The 12,805-nt window shown below is 50.0% G+C and overlaps 1 long non-coding RNA gene across 1 annotated transcript; it reads left to right on the top strand.

The window, feature by feature from the left end:
- The first annotated feature begins 1,652 nt into the window (after positions 1-1,652).
- LOC136366774 (uncharacterized) lies at positions 1,653-2,497 on the top strand. The gene is made up of 2 exons (XR_010744575.1): positions 1,653-1,971; positions 2,079-2,497. It is a non-coding gene; the product is annotated as an uncharacterized lncRNA (long non-coding RNA).
- Positions 2,498-12,805: the final 10,308 nt, after the last annotated feature.

The raw sequence follows: 12,805 nt of genomic DNA, 5'->3' as shown, positions 1-12,805 counted from the left end.
GTACACGGTTGCTCCTCAGTGACATGGAGCTCAGTGGTCTTGAGGATCAAAAATCGCTCCAGGCTGCCTGATAAGCCGTGTGCTGTATCCGCTGCTACATGCTGGTTACATAATACTGCGTCTTTTAGAAACAGCATCTTCGAGCCTGAAAAATGGTGTCTGGGCCCTCAGCACGCTGGGTGTGTTTGTCGCGGGCCCACAGGCGCCAGCTCTGTGTGGCAAACACTGGGACCAGCCTTGGGCTGTGCCAGCAGCAGTGAAGGGTCTTCCCTGGTCCCTCAGAGTGCTCAGCATCGTCCCACCAAGTGGGGTGTGTGACAGGGACGGCGAAATCCACTCGGAGGTAGATGGACCCTGCCCCATCTGAAAGGCACTGGAGGAAAATAAATAAGATAAAAAACTGTCCACAATGTGATATTTATAAACCTACTTTTTTTTGTATTCTTCTAAAAGAGCCACGCGTTACGTTGCTGGTAACATCAACCATTCTGAGCTGTGTTAATGGTTGCTTTATATAACTGGATGGAAAAATCCTTCCTCTCATTTCAGATATTTTGTTTCCTCTGTTTACTGGGTGTTGGAGCTTCCTACGTGGAGAAAGCTCTCAAAGAGCAAGTCACATTTTCCAGGGCGCTGTGTACGTGGAGAGATGAGTAACTGCTGTAGCCTGAGTCACAGGGAAGGAGGGAGTGCTGGGTAAGGGCAGAGAGGGAAATTCTGGAATGAAGGTGGCAGAAGAAACAGCATCCTCCTCTCCTCCACTCTTGCTACAGGTGTGATCCCACACCACTCAGTAAAACAGAGTTGTATTCCTTATCTTTTAATTAACCTTGTGGAAATACCCAGGGTTTATGGTTGCTAAATTTGTCAGCGGCTCAGCTGGGCTGAGGTTTGGTGTGTCTCAAGGCAGCTGAGTTATGCTTGTGATCAAGTTAACAGATAGGCTCAGCAGATAAACATCCGGTATCAGGCTCAACTAAGTATTTGAGGAATGTGTTTGAGTTTGATTACAGAAAATTGCAGTCCAATTGATTCCATGTGTACCTTAGCTCTTTCACCATTTGATCCAGGCAGGAAAAAACAGATCCAGGCAGGAAAACACACCTCGAACTGGAGCTGAGCCTCCAGGCAAGGCTTTTGTTTTAAGTCCTTGAGACTGCTGGAGAATTCTCTGACCTGAGAGAAGCTCAGCTATTAGAAGAGAGCTTTGTTACAGACCTGTCACAGAGCAAAGCAAACCAAACTTGCTGCTCACTTCTTGCTGAGGACAGGTGAACACTGAAGAGATGACAGCATAAATTTACAAGTGGCTGTGGCAGTGGGAGCCAAAATCCTGAGCTGTGTTTATTGCAAGGAGGGAAGTGATGGAAAACGTGCTGTGTCTCCAGAAATGGAGGGAAGAACCAGTGCAAGTCATCAGTGTTTTACTCTGGGCAGTGTTGAGGGGTTACAGCTGCACATTGTATCACGGCAGCAGGGATATCTGGGAGGAAGCAAGCGCGTTTTGGGAACACAAATCCGACTTTAGGCTGTTAAAACAGCTGGTGAGCCGTGGCTTGTGAAGGAAGCTGCTCTCCCTCTGAGTGTGGAGAGTGCTCTGGCCGATGTGCTGGTGGGCTCTGCAGGGTTGGAGCAGCCCTGTGTGCCTGTGCCACGGGTGGAGTGCTCTGGCCCAGAGCCAGGAGCAAGGCTGTGCCACTCACAGTAAACAGGTCACACTCAAAAAATGCCACCTGAGCAGGAGCCTGAGCCATCCCCAAAGCATGAGTGCTGGAAAGAGCTGAGCTTCATTTCATGAGCCTTCTAGGGAAGTATTTAGCTGCTTTTGCCCAGCAAATATTTCTGCCTGCTGCTATTGCTGAGAGGTGGGATGGGAGTGTCCAAGAGCACCCTAATGCTTTGGAGACAGGAGGATCCTTCTCTGAGCAGTGTGGCTACTGCAAAAGGGGACAAATGTACATGCTGGAAACTGTAAGCACAGGAAGAATGCAGCTTTGCCTTGTGCTTTGGGCAGGCAATTACCTCTGTACAGGGAGGCCAAAAAAAGACTGATGAAAATTCCACCTTTTTTAATGCAGCAATTGGAAAGGTACCAGGCAGAGAGAACTCCACGTGCTGCTGAACCAGCCTGAGACACCCCCGTGCAACGCCGTGATGACAATCACCTTTTGTTCTTCACATCCCTCTCTCTTTTGGCTGTTGCTGCCACAACTCTAACCTCTTTTTCTGCTTCATTTCCCCATGCCCAGCTTTTCTCCTGCTCAGCAAATGTGCTGCGTGCTGAAGGACTCCTGTGGACTTTGCACCCCTGAGGAAACCTTTTTGCCAGAGGAAACATCAGGGTGTTCATCGATGGCAGTGTGTAGCAGGAGCAAAAAGGAAAACACCTCTTAGGCAGAGTTTGATTGCCAGTTGAAAATAAGCAAAGTGCCTGTCAGTGACATGTGAGCACAAAAAAGCTTTGCAGATGGAAATAAAGGCAATGCTTTTTCCTCTTCTCCTGCTCTGCCTTCCCTGCAGTGCCAGTGAGGCTTTGGCTCGTGGGCTGCTGAGCCGTGCTGTTCCAGAGCCTGTTGGATCTGGAGGCACAGTGCTCTTTGGACTCTTACATATTTTCTGAAAATGGTGTCTAAAAGAGTAATGGGCCCTTTGCAGAGCTCTAAATAGACCAGGCTCTGTCCTGAGGAGCTGGCAACATACGGAGGCAAGTGCCAGGGACAGGAGAATGGCTGCATCATACAAACCAGCTGGGGAGGTGGCACGTGGCCCACCTGATCAGTATTTTTCCATCACATTCTCATTCAGCTGCTCCTTGCCAACTTCATCTCTGTCACACTCCTCAAAAGCTTCTACTCTGGGTTTGTTTAGGATGCTATTTATTTCCTAATTATAGAACCGAAGTGACTGACCTCAGCCCTTCTGGGTAGTGCTGTCCACCTTTTTGTCCCCTCTAGACCACAGGCTCTGGTCTCTAATGGCTGAAAGTCGTTGCTAGAGACTTTCTGACTCACTCTTTTTGTTTTCCTCCCAAACCCAAGAGGGCTCAGACTGCTTATAAAGAGAGCTTCACTGATCATTTCAGAGCAGATGGGCTATTGCATTCCCAAATTCTTTAGGCCAAAAGAGAAATGCCACTGAGCTGAGCACTTTACCAGGCTGTCTTCTGCTGCTTCTGTCCACAATTTCCCAGCAGCCAGCTCACTGCTTTTATCCCACATCCAGCCACAGCTGCTGGGCAGAGGAAGAGGTTTTGAAAACCAGTGCCTGGCATCAGCAGTGCTGCTGGTCCTGCTTTTGGTTGCTCCATGGCACTTGAACCCTTCCTGGCTCCACAAACAGACTCAGTGGTCTGGGAGAAGGATCCATCTGTATCTCCCTGAAAGGAGTCTGTGCCACAACACTACTGACTTTTCCAGGGAGTCTAATTAGGTGAAATTCCTACTTTTAGGATACCTTCTGCACCAAAAGCTGCCAGGCTGAGCAGACCTGTTCCCTGAGAAGCCACCTCTAATGCCACCTCTTGTTCAGTTAGAGCCGTTTCTGCCTCTTTCACACATATTGGTAACTTAAGATACAGCTGCAGGAGCCAGGCGCCGCTTTGGTGTGGCACCTGTCCCTAAAGACACCTGCAGAAGCAGAGGAGTTCTGTGCAGGGAAGGTGGCAGCAGAGCAGGAGGTGTCTGGCAGGCAGTGAGAGCAGGGAGAGGGGGCGTCTGTGAGGGAAAGCAGGGTGGATTCAAACAAATGGATGTACTGGAGCCAGAAGGATGTATGAGCTTCTCCTGGAGAGTTTCCAAGATGTCATACTGAATAAAGGAAACCACTGGTCTTCTGTTTAATCCCAAGTGGTCTGTCTGACATTTGCCACTAGAATGTGTTCCTGAGGTTGGAGTCTGGAAAGACTGTGATTGTCCTGCCTCAGAAAGCTGGCAAGGGAGTCTGCTAAGGCCACAGTTTCATGGGGTTTTTTCAGTGGCTGCTTGCGAAAGGCTTTCTGTGGAAAAGTTTCCATAGAAGTAGTGGTGCCTGAGGAGAATGCAGAGTTGCAATCCTGCAAACTGAAATGCTCAGTGAAGTGAACAATGGGATTAGCAGCCCCTCGTAAAAATCCGAATTTTAGTATTGCCTGAGGAATGGGGAAGGGCCTTTTCCTAGAGAGCAATATTCATGGAAATAAATTGAGCGGAGGCGGAAGATTGATTTTGTGCCAAAATAGTGGGAGTTGGGATAGGTCTGGGAGGAAGGGAGGGAGAACACAACAGCGTTTGGATAATGGTGAGTACAAAAGAAGTGGTTACAGTTGTGATTTGAGAGAATGAGTGATGATGTTTGGGAGCAGAGAGCCAGAGCTCTGTTTCCTGGACGTGTAGAAGGAAAGCAGGGCTGAGAGGAAACAGGCTTGATGCTGGTGCAGGGAGGTGTGTTGTGGGTGAGGCTGCTGGGGTCCATGGGAGCATGGTTTGGCAAAGTGGGTAGGTGAGCAGGAAGCTGCAAAGAGCAGGGGGACGGCTGGGATGAAAGGTTAATCCAGAGCATCCCCATCTGCCTGATGGCTTCCTGGAGATGCACTGGCAGTCACAGCCAAGCAGTGAAGGTCTGCCACCATGGCCAGGGGTGAGCTGGGGGTGACCACCCTTTCCATGCACAGGCACCTGGAGATCAGTGTCACATGAAAACAAAGCAGCTGCAGAGCCACTGCGCTCCATTCCTCGGGCTGACTGTACCTGGCTTTGCAGGAGCAGCACTTCCCTTTGTACCAACTCTGAGTTATAGTATTGCATGGGCTGGAGGAAATAAACGGTATTTCCTGCTGCTACTGGTGCTGTGTCATGACCCCATCTCCAGGCTGACTCCACCTTGGCTCATTGTAGGCTCCTTGCAAAACTGATGTCTCAACTTTTGGGAAATGACGTCTGATTTACCACGTCTCCTCAGAGTGGACCAGCTTTAAAGTCCTGTCCTCCAGAGTTCCCATTAAATCCGTCCTGGGATGTGGCAGGAATGCTGCAGGAGGATTTTGTCGGAGCTATGCGGGGCTGGACGTGTAGGCAGTGTGGCAGGACGGGAGGATGCGTGGCTGAGTGATGATGGTGAAGGTCCTTTGTTCCTTCTAGCTCAGGAAAGAGCTAGCACCCTGGCGGAGGCTAGAGGGTGCTGTGCTGCAGGGAATGGGTGTCCTCCTCCTTCCCTGCCCAGCATCCCTTCAGAGCCAGGTAAACATTTGCAAGGAATGCTGCCTCTGAGCTGAGATGAAGACGAAGGTGCTCGCTGGAGTTACAACCAACCTCCAGGGCTTTTTTTTTTTTTTTTTTTTCAGACCAGAATAATTCATTATTTAGCACCCAAAGGGTGACATACAGAAAGGAAGGGTGGCTTTTCTCAGATGGGTGTAAAAGCAAAAAGTGGGTAAAAGGAGTGAGAAAATGCGGAACAGATCAGAAGATAAGGAAGCTGAGTGGAACAAAAGCAGGGAATAGAATGGTAAAGATAGAAAATAAAAGGATAAAAAAAAAAAAGAAAATAGAAGATGAAACCAGTGCAGAGGATCACATCCACTGCTGTGTCCAATTAAGGGCTTCAGATCTGCTGAATGATGAAAGGGAGATTTACTTGGGAGAAAAATAAAGGAGCACTTCTTGCTTGCGGCAGCTGAGGCTGCAGAGCCCCCGGCTGATGGGGCAGGATCAGCTCCTGTTTACCCAGCTGAGGTGTGGCTAATCCTGAGCACCACAAAGAGCAGAGCTGAGGAGTGAGAAGAGGCCGGGGGGGAGCACGGGAGACAGGGCTGTGTTTGTACAGCAGCTGACAGGCAGCTGCAAGCCCAGGCAAAAACACGACATGCTCCCGAACAAGCAGCTCAGTGAGCCGAGGGCTGCTCCCTGGAAAGGCTGCCAGGAACCACAGGCGGCAGGAGCAAACGTGCCTCCGGCGTGGGGCTGCACGTGCTCTCCAAAACACAGCCCTGCCGCCCAGCCTGTGGTTGGGGGTCACTGTCCTCACAGCTGGCAGAGCTGCTCTCCCTCCCTGCCTGCCTGCAGCAGGTGGGGCAGATGTGCAGGCGTAGCTGGAGCAGGAGGAAGCGCAAGTAGGTATGTTTTTTTAGGTTCTCAGGTCTTGCAGAAAACGACCTACCAAAAGTGAGAAGATACAGGCAGACAACAGAGGAGGAAGACTGCAAACGAGCCCCATTCGCAGCTAAAGGGACTGCACCTCCCTCTGGGCCATGGGGAGGTTCTGGGGTTCTTTCAGGTGAGTGGTGTGTACAGCACAGTGTCAAGAAGCCAGCCATGCCCACAGAAATGAGCCACATCAGACCTTGATGCAGGTGACCTCCCTTCTGTTTTCTACCTCAGTCCTGAGGTGGGTTAACAAGGGCTGAAAGAGAGCTTTCTTCATTGGAACAGATTACCACACAAGCCCCTAATAACTGCCCTGGCCCCACCACATGTGCCAACGGAGGTGCTGGGGCTGCATCCATAGGTCCCTGAGGGACATCTTAAAGAGGTACAAACAAACCCAGCCCAGAACATGGACCACAGGGAATGCTGTGGTAGGCTGCAAAGCCCTGTCAGGAGCTGAGGGGCTGTTGAACCCATGTTTCCACTCTGTGTCTATTCTGGATGTCTGCAGCAAGAGTCTCTGGTTTTACTGCTGGGCTCTCAGGGCAGCAACCCATTGCCAGCTGGGGACATGTAGAGGGGCTCAGCACTGGAGCTGCAGCTACTTAACTCTCCTAGAACACCGGGAGAATGCAGAATAGGTAGGATCTACTCTTATTAACTGATTTGTGGGGCAGGATAAGGAGGTGAGAGTGAACAGTGAAATGTGAAAATGCCTGGAGGGGGAGTTGATGGCAGAAGGCAGATGGGTTCATGCTCTAATAAAGGCTCTGTTGGAGGCTGAACAAAGTAGTTGGTGTGATGGGAGATCCCACTGAGAAGGAGGGGTGATTGCAGAGGACATATGGAGTCTGACTAACTGAATGCATGTTGTAAAAACGTTAGAATAAACCTCCTAGCAGGGAGGGAGAAACACTTGGGAGACTTTACAAGGGTCACACAACTAAGTGATAGGAAATATCTGTGAAGCGGGTAGGGGAGATGGGTGGATACCCCTGTCCATCAGCCCACTCTTGTTTCTCCTAGGGAGCTCTTCCCCACTCATACAGTGTTTATGGGAACTGTATGGTGACATCTGTGGATGTGCAGAGCTATCAGCTGGCTCCTTGCCTGGAAGTTGTTGTCGCTGCTGAGAAAGGAGGTAGCAGAGCCCCAGGCAGAGCGCTCTGGGAGGACACAGCTGTCCAGCCATCCCGTGGCATCCCCTGCTCCAGCCTCGTGTCCCCTTGGGTGCGTGCTGCCCCTGGGACTGGCTACGTGTGCTTCTCCATGGCAGGGCCGGACACCCTGACCAGGCAGCAGCCCGTTGAGATTGTGGCGATGGCTCTGACAGATGGATTTCGTTGAGGACACATGTCTGGCTTGGAGCTTGTTTTTATTTCCTTCTGAGGGAAGGAGGAGCCACGGGAGAGGAGTAACTGAGTGGCTGAGCCGGCTCCCCTGGACACAGACCACGGTGCCAAACAAGCTCTTGCTGCGGTTTCCGCTGCGGCTCTGGAGGCTGCAGCCCAAGGGGCAGGAAGTGGTTGAGAAGGAGCTTCAACTGTTGTGCCAGCAGTGCAGGGTCGATCCAGGATGGGAGAGAGACAGAATCATAAAGGGCAGGCTCCAATGGGTCATGGGATGAGGGCGATGTATGGCTCTTAGCCAGCACAGGAGCTCCTGCAGCAGCTCCAGTGGAAGGCACCAGTCATCAGGAACTTCCTTCCAGAGCAGAGGTCCTACAGGAGCCAACATCCCGCATCAGTGGTCACCAACCTCTTCTCCTAGGGAAACAAGTGGCTCCAGGTGACCTCTGAGAGCTGCTTTGGCCTGGGGGAACCAAGGGATTAAGGAGCTGCTTTTGAGGTGTGGTCACCCTGGATTCCCTCACAGGGTCAGGTGTCTGTGTGAGAAGAGAGGAAGGTGTGCAGGGACTGGTGCTTTCCTGCTACATCAGCCATGGTTGTGGCTACTGAAGCGTGTTTTAGAAGGCCACAAATATGCTTCTCTCCAGGAAGAAGTGAATCCTAGAGCTGTGGCAGTTCTCCTCTTGCCTGCCAGGTTCTGGGGGATCAGAGCAAGTGGAAGGCATGGAGAGGGTGGGTGGACGGGCAGAGTTCAAACCTTCTCATTATGCTTCGAGATACAGAGATCAAAAGACAACTTTACAAATTAATAAGGCTTCCACCTGGGCAGAGCCTCTCTCGGCATGGATGGGCGGGAGGGGAATGTGCAGTCAGGAGCAAACTGCCTCTTCTCCACCAGCCGGTAGGACAGGTTCTGGGCTCTTGCAAACAAACCCTGTGGTCTAGCTCGTTAGAGTTCATTAGTGCTGTTCCATATTCATACAGCATTAGCACCATCAGGCCCCCTGTTAAATCAGACTGTGAGCTTGCCTTAAGCCCTGCAGGCTTTGGAGGACCTTCCATCAAGCACATGTCAGAAGCACAGGCATCAAATTAGTGTCTTGAGTAAGGAAGGGTCTTGTGAGAGTGGTAACAGGGTGAGGATCAGAAACCTGCCACAGAAACCTGTATTATCAGAGGAACCCGGATAATAATGCTATCAAGCACACAATTTAGTGCTTTGTGTCAAGGCAGGAGCTTTGAAGAGCTTCCCGAAAAAGAACAAAAGAGCCATGGCTTATCTTTCTTGGTATCTGCTTGGTGCTGGTCAGGCTGCTCCAGCTTCTAATCCATCATGGGTCCATTAAGCACCGTGGTGTACCATGGAGCATGGGCTCCTGTTACAGGTTGGTGCTCCCAAGCAACAGGCTACAGCGGACAAGGCAAATCTAGGATGTGAACTGTGCCCCATCTGTCCTGGGCAGTGCTCTGAGATGAGCACCACAGGGAACCTCTACCACAAAGGTCTTTAATCCTGGCCCGAGGTCGTTGCTAATCTGTCATCAGTGAGGAGACAGGTATTTCCCAGGGTAATTCCTGCTGTAGCATTTACAAATGACCTTTGGAAGTGGTGCTGTTACCACTGGCTGATGAGGCCGTGTGTGTAAGAGGCCAAGCCTGCATGTCTAGCTTTTGGATGGACAAAATAAAGGGAGATATGTCCTTCCCTTGAGCCCCTCCAGCCCTTGGTTTCCCATCTGCTAAATGAAGGTGAAGGCAACACCTTTCCTGCTGGAGATAAGCATGGATAAATCCTTAAAGACTGCAAAGGATTCAGAGAGGGGGGTTATATAAAGGTGCTTATATTAAGTACCTTACACAGACACACCAGCTCTAAGCTGGGTATAATCTTGTTTATTTAGGTTAGAGCAAAAGACTTGAAGTTAAACTGGCTGGAATCTCATCTGAGCTCCGACAGGATCAGCAGTGGGCAGTGGAGCAAAACCAGGGAATGGTGCTGCCCTTTGCCTTCTTCCTTTTCAATCAGAAGGTTTCAGATATCCTGAAGGGCTCTCAGGAGCCTTATGGAGCTTTCCATGCCCTAAAGGTATTCAGTATCTAGGTTTTTTGATTAGTCCTGAAGTTCCCAATTCCTAAACATTAGCATCCCTAAGTGTACAGCCTGTGTTTAAAGAGACTGTTGCCCTTTTGGTGGAAAGGGCAGAGAGTGTGGAAGCCTTTTGTTCCTCAAGAAACTAAACAGAGAAGTCCAGCTACATGCAAGGATTGTCCCAGCCAGTGGATGTCTTTGGCAGCTGTTGGAAACCACACGCTGGTAGGCCAGTGGGCAGTGACGCTGGCTGGGGCTGCAGGAGGTTAAAGATGCTGGCACAAGCCCTTGGTTATCCTGTTAGAGGGATTAAGAGCAGACTGGGCCTTAATCCACTGCTATGGTGCCACAGATCGTTTCTCCTTCCCACTCGGAGTGGCTAACACGTGTGGCAGGATGGGAGGCTTGATCCCACGTGGCAGGAAACTTTCCCAGGGCCTGTGCTGCGGCCTGAACCACAATTTTTAAACTCTAAAAAAGAGTTATGCCTGCAAAGGATGGGAGATACCTCTGTCAGGGATATTTTGGGGGCTCTCAAAACTGGAATGAGAGAGGAAAACCATGTTGCAAGGAGTGTTGTAGGAGCATTTTGGGTGGGGAATCCCCCTGAGGTGTAACAGCTGACTTTTGTGATAGACCTAAGCCAGTGAATTTCTTTACAGAACAGATAGTTTAAACAATAGGAGCTGCTGCCTAAAAAAAAAAGATCCATTCAAGGGCTGAGTAGGACTTTCCTGGGAGTGGAGGGGCATCTTGGCTACTTGATTGTGGTAGGGAGAGGTCCTCTGAGTTTCTGAGAGGGAGTGGAGGGAAGAAACATGAAACTGTGCTGATACCAAAGCTGTCAATGCACATTCATCAGCCGTGAGACGCACCCTGGTCAGTTTTATGACCAGTGGGGGCTTTATGCTTGGGCAAGGGATCATCTGTGTATTGTTCACCTCTCTTGTTCACAGGAAAACACCTTTGTGTAAGATGGAACATAAATAAGATTGCATCAGAGAAATGCATAGCCCCATCTTCACCTATATTCCTCTTTATCACCCCAGCTGCAGCAACCAGGCTATCTGCTATCAGCACAGCTTGGAAAGGGTTAAGCACAGCAGAATCTGGCAGATCCCCCTTCTGAAGAAACCAAACCCAGTGGTAAATACTGCAATAGCAAGGCCTAAGTAGTCCCTGCAGAAGGGAGTGAAATTATGCCTGACCTTCGACCTATCCAACTCTTTCAAGTAGAGCCATCCCTTGCAAAAACTTGGCGGCTGTAGGAGCTCGGGCGTGGTGTTTGCCTGTGGGAGCTGTTTCTGTTCTTCATTTCTTCCCTGTCCTTGACAGGTTGTTCCTCTCTCTTCTCTGCCTCCTATGTCCAGAGCTTCCCTCTGCCTGCTGGGACAGCAGAGACACTTCCCAAGTGTAGTTTCTCGTGGGATGCCTGTCCCCATTGCAGGTCTCCGTTCAAAGAGCCACTGGTACTTGCAGGAAGCACTGTCCCTGTGGAGAGCGTTGCTCCATCTGGCCTCCACTACTCGCTTTTTAATATCCTTTCCCATGCACGTTCCTAGGACATTGGCATTCATGCCTCTGGGGACAGAAAGAAAACATTTTGCTTTCTGTTTTTAGAGAGGCTAATGTTTTTTTCTGCAGCTCCCTCTGGGTCTTGCATTCTCTCCGAGACTAATCCAGGCAGTAGCCCCTCAAAAGGCTGAACAAACACCCTTGTCCTAGTTGCTTGTGCACAGCCCTGGGAATCTTGCCCTATGCTCTCCTCCTCCTGACCTTGTTTTCCTCAGAACACCACAGCAGTAATTACCCTGAGGTTGAAGGGTTATTCGAAAGCAAGTACTGTGTCTTGCGTGCTCCCGACTTTCCAGCTGTTGTTTCTCCCTACACTGGAGTTAAACTCTACCTGGAGTTTTCTTTGTGTTGTTACTAATTTAGGGAAACACCAGCAGCGAGGGTGGTGGGTGTGGGTGAGAATACGTGTCCAGTTCCATGTTTCTCATTCTCTGGTGCCCTGAGAAGTCAGCAGCACAAGCAGCTGGACCTGCCACTAGGTCTCTTCCTGAGGTGCTGCTCATACTCTGGGTGCTCTCATGGGCACAGGTTGAGTGTGTCTGACAAAAGCATTATCTGGACACTGGAGTGGATGTGGGAAAACTGGTCAAAGTGCATGGCATGCAGCTGGACTGCCCAGTTCACGGATGGCTGCGTGGCTGCTCTGCCAAAGGCAGAAATGTGGCAACACTCGGGAAGAGTCAACACATAAATATGAGCAGTCCAAGTGTCTGAGATGGGTTAGTTAATGCTGAAATGGACGGTTTTGCAAGAAGAGATAAAATCAACTTAGCATTTAGGAGGAGGAGGGTTTCTTGAGTGGATTTCCATTACAGGGTCATATGATCAAGCATTCCTGTGCTGTGCAGTGCTCTTTTCTGTTGGTAAAGGTGAGACAGGAAAAGCCTACAAATATGATTGCCTGGCAAGAGATACTAAAAATGTAAAACCTGTAAGTGAAATAGAAATGAAAGCTAGCTTTGAGATGTAGGCAATGGCAGGCCGGAAGACAGCAATTAGCTGGGTTGGGTGATAGCAAGCAAAGGGGCTCGAGGGAGTAGCCCCCCAAGGTATCAGGGAAAAGGTAGATAAGAAAAAATAGTCTTTGGAGTTTAGAATACAGAATGATATGGTAATATAGCAGTTCTCATAGGCGGTATGCAAAGTCTGTAGGTTTTGTGTCTCTGACGGTTGGTCCATGTAAATCAGAATATTAAACAAAAAGCAGATATAATGTAACAAAGATCTTGCTCTCTTACCTTACCTTGCTCACCTCCCTGCCACCTCTCTTACCCTTCTTTTATGTTACTCTCTCACCCTGATCACACCTCAGCTTTTTCCTCTGTCTGTCTCCGTCTCTCCCTTTGGGGCATCCCTTCAGCTGAGGCTGGTGGCTGAAGGCAAGGCCCTGTTGCCCACGACCCTTGCAATAAAACCACGTTTTCTATAATTGTCTCAGGTTTGCAGTTTCCTCTCCCTGCTGTCCACGGATGCCCCTACACTTTTCCAAAGAATTTGCTGTTGAATATGGATTTAGCCTGAATATGCTTTAGCCTTCCAGAGCTAAATATGTTTCTGCTTTCCACAGCAGAGCTCCTCACAGGGCACCAGTTCCTCTTAAGAGCATGGCTGGGCTTTTCCAGCTCTTAGTGGCCAGGCACAGCTCAAAAAGGAGCTGGTTTGTGGCCAAACCA

The sequence above is a fragment of the Sylvia atricapilla genome, chromosome 13, assembly GCF_009819655.1.
Source record: "Sylvia atricapilla isolate bSylAtr1 chromosome 13, bSylAtr1.pri, whole genome shotgun sequence".
In the NCBI taxonomy this organism is placed as follows: domain Eukaryota; kingdom Metazoa; phylum Chordata; class Aves; order Passeriformes; family Sylviidae; genus Sylvia; species Sylvia atricapilla.
Note: the sequence above shows the minus strand (reverse complement) of the source record. Positions and strands in the feature narration are given on the sequence as shown.